Source organism: Stegodyphus dumicola, chromosome 7, assembly GCF_044657685.1.
Source record: "Stegodyphus dumicola isolate Sdum_Otavi_A_Nest chromosome 7, ASM4465768v1".
NCBI classification, from domain to species: domain Eukaryota; kingdom Metazoa; phylum Arthropoda; class Arachnida; order Araneae; family Eresidae; genus Stegodyphus; species Stegodyphus dumicola.
In genome coordinates this window covers 107847056-107851273 of record NC_140774.1, presented here as the reverse complement: position 1 = coordinate 107851273, position 4218 = coordinate 107847056, and positions in this window count along the sequence as shown.

Sequence of the window (4218 nt, the reverse complement as noted above, 5' to 3'; positions counted from 1 at the left end):
CTTTGTTTTTAGTTCAAGTGTTAAAGAATGCAGTGCAGTTCGATTTTAACCGTTATTATTTCAAAGGCAAATGAAAGTGACAATACAGCATATTCGCCCTTATTTTACTTTACGAGTTCATATTTAAATAATTATTAATAGAAAGATTAATGATGCGATATGGGATCGAATAATAATCGAGCTTCATCTCTGGTTCCAGAAATTCCAAACTGAAAACTATAGATTAGAAAAAACTATATACTATATTATTTACTTCTCTTTCTGGAAGATCTGTAGATTTCGACGAGGACATCCTGCATACCTTGGTGGAGCAAACTCCCGTAATAACTATTGACGAACTAAGCGGAGAATGAGAGAGAATATAGTTTAAATTAAAAACGAACTTAAAATATTTAAATTAAAAAAGGTCTTAATTTTAAAAAATGTTATTGTTTTGTCCATAAACAATGGTTGCCACAGACTCCTCCGAAGAGAGGTTGAATTTCTATTCCCCAACCCAATTTTGAGATAGAACACCCTGAGGGGGAATCCTGGGGTTTCCCACCCCACATCCCTTTCATCAATCCAAGCGATAGCACTTTCGGCTCATCGCATAATTAGAGATCCGCCATGCCTCTCCGACCCTATACATTTGCAAACATCCCTGTCTTCTCCGGGGTTCGAACTCAGGCCCTTCGGTACCGTAGTAGGATTCCCTGCAGCAATGTGAATACTGCCTGGGCGAAAATTAGGAAAAAAGATAAAGAAATATATAAAAAAAAATCTGAATTGGTTCAGATTTTAAATTACGTCCAAAAGGGCGTTTTTTTAGCAGTTTTTGTGTTACATTTATTTACTAAATATCACGTTCTTTGCAATTAAACCATAAAATTCAGCTCAACAGCAATATCACAAGATAGTTTTAAAATGAGCATATCTTTAGAATTTCCGATACAGAGACTCACGCGCTGGAAGTAAAAATGTTTTTCTGTACAACGTTGCCATTGCTGGCTTTGAAATCCTTGAGTTTGTCAATCAAAAATTCGTTAAAGTTTTACAATATAGGAAATCGATAATAAAACAAATTTCCAATTTGGTCTTCCACATGCCCATATTCGTAGGAAGATTACGTCTTTCAAAATTCGATGGCTCTATGTGCCGTTGTTTTGTCACAATGCGAGAAACATACATACATTTATGCAGATTTTTCATTATTTAATTTCTTTAAATATAACACAGGGCGATAATATTTTATGGCAACAGTTTGAAAAGGGATTCGCCGTTTGTGGTGAATCGACGCAAAATCGCAAAACGAAAACAATAGTCCGTCAGGCTCAAAGCACCTTTGGACTAAAATTTATGTGATTTTATACGTTACATATTGAATTTGAGGAATATAATTTCTTGAACTAATATGCTGTAATACTTCTTTGGCGAAATGAAGCAACTCAAGACTGTAATACTTCTTTGGTGAAATGAAGCAACTCCAATGATGGAACACAGCAATAACTTTTATTTAACACTCAAAAAAATGGCGACATACAAACAAGAAGAGAAAACACATTCTATTCTTTTAAAAATAAATTACATTCTTCGTGCGGGAGTCGCACGAGGCACTCGAGTCTGGTTTCAAATATTGCCATTCACAAATACCTCAATGTTCATCTAATTAAATTATTTAATCTACAAGATTTTAATATTATTTAAAGCTGTTACAATGCCTTTCTTAGTCGTTTAGCTTCAGACTGTTTCAGGATTTAAACTGAAATTGAAGTATCAGATTGTAGTTTTCTAATACTAAAATACTTATATAATTTTACTTTTTTTAATAATTTTTCAACGTTCTGACACTAACAATAAATTGTCCAAGACTAAAAATTTTCAAAGTGAATTGTTTCTCTTTGAAAACCTAGAGGAAATCTCTTTGAGAGGAAAGGGGATAAATTTTGGGGAATGGAGTACTGGTGTTCCATATTCATCCATAGCAAATTTAACTTATGAAGAAATAAGATTTGGATATGAACTGGTTGTCCGAAGATTTCTCTTCTCACAGGAAGGCGATCTACGAAGCCTTAAAAATCTACAAAGGCAGGAACATTACGAATTAAAAATAATAGCATTAAAAAGCTTTGTTCAAATAACGTGGCTCCACCAGGGGCCGAATGGTTAAGACCGTTGAATAGTAGTAGTTCGACTTGCTTTAGAACCACAAGAGAACGATCTGGCTGCATGGATGGTTTTCGTGATTTTCCCAATGTGTAACGTGAATAAAAGCAAGCTTCACTTACAAAATCCTCTACGAAGGCATCCTTCTCTCAGGAAGATAGCCTTCTTGCCTTTTCTATATTAAAACAAAAAAAAAAAAACCTAAGGTTCAGATAAAGCTTTCAAAACTTTTGCCATTGACCTTCGAGTAGAAATTTTAATTTTGAGCCAACACATTCAGTTAAAATCAAAATTCTTTTCAGTCATACATCGGAGGAATAGTATTAAAAAATAGATGTATCACAAAAGAAACTGCTTTAGTCTATTTTCTGTTGCAATTAAACAAACGCACATAGCCCTCTTTTATATTACTTCGAAAACGTACAAGGTATAAATATCTATATTTCTTGAAGTATAAGTGTAATATCGATATGCTTTTTATATCGCATTCACATCGCTGCAAACATTTCTGAAAATATTTCAGTCAATTTGATTGCATCGTTAGTTTCGCATGTTTTTGTAAAATAGCGTATTTTTTGTTGCTTTTAGAATGCTTTTAGGGTATATTTTGTTTGTAATTGAATTTACGATTAGAGTTGTTAATCTTTCAATGCTCCTAAAGGGCTTTGGCACAAAACTTTCCAAGTTGGCAACGTTTTGCAATTTTTCGCTAACTTAGAGCTATTTTCGAAACTTCAAGAAAACACGTTTTCGAGGACCTACAACCGATTTTCTCGAAGCTTCCAGTTGACGTAGAAACTATTCTCCAACAGCACAAAGCTTATTTCCATGTCTATGAAAACGTGCATTATTTTTCTGTTTTTATGATCTTTTTACATTTTGCGATGTTTCCATTTCCTGCATCGCGTCTCTGACTACTGCCCTAGACACTGGATTGCTGTTCTAGATTTCTTTCGCTTAGAGAGACTTTGGCAATCACCGCTGACCACCAGCTTATTACTTTTCCATGTGAATGAATTACTTAATATGCTGCTTCGTGCAAATATTAAAGCCTGAGCCAAACCTTACTCAAACACTTGTTACTTAGTATTTAATACTTCGGTTTGACTGGAATATTCATTCAATGTTTTCGACAAGTAGTGATTTTTGCTTTTATGTTATTGATTACCTTGCATAACAGTCATACTAACGATTCAATAAGTAAGGCTATTTTAAGCCTTCATTTCAGTTTATTTTACTGCACATTTCAGTTTATTTTACTGTTTCATTTGAGTTTATTTAAACGTACTTTACTTTTAGAAGCAAGAGTTTGCTAATAAGTCATCTGTCCGTTTCTAGAACTTGTTATTAGAGTAGAGTGGAACCATACGAGCTAAATATGCAAATGTTTCTCTTAACAAGCTAAATATGTATATGATTCTCTTATTATTTAATTCAGTCTTTTATTGTTATTATAAATAGTTTAGACAGAATTTTGCTCTTTAATGCGTGACTGCAGAAGATGGAGTAACCTTTTTTTTTCGAATGTTTGTAAACCACAAATTGGAACTAAAATAAATGTAAGTTATTATATTTATTTGCAAAATTATGTAGACTTCTGAAGTGATAACTCACTAGAAGATAGGAGAAGAAATAAAAATAAGTAAGCCTACTAAATGTACGCTTTTGGAGTGTTCTTTGCGCCATTAAATGTGCAGTATTTCGGCAGATTTAACTATTTATGTAATATTTACTCCGTAACATTCTTTTGTATTCCTTAGTTCAGGTTCTCAAAATTATGGAGAAACTCCATCGAAATTAAAGTTATTAGAAGAATGTGGTAATATACGCTGTTTTCTTCAAATTATTTCTCCATTCCTATGCCTCGCACAGACATCAGCTAAGGAATGTGAGAAGAGTTGGAACGGAGAGAAGTGAAATTGGATTTTATGCGAAATAATTCGAAAAGTGTACTGTAAGCGTAAACTTTTATTGTAAACACCAAACCATTAACTCTCGAAATAATCGTTGCTTTTCTTGGCAATGTATTTATTTCTAAATTATCAGCGTTATTATATAATCAATGAAAATGAA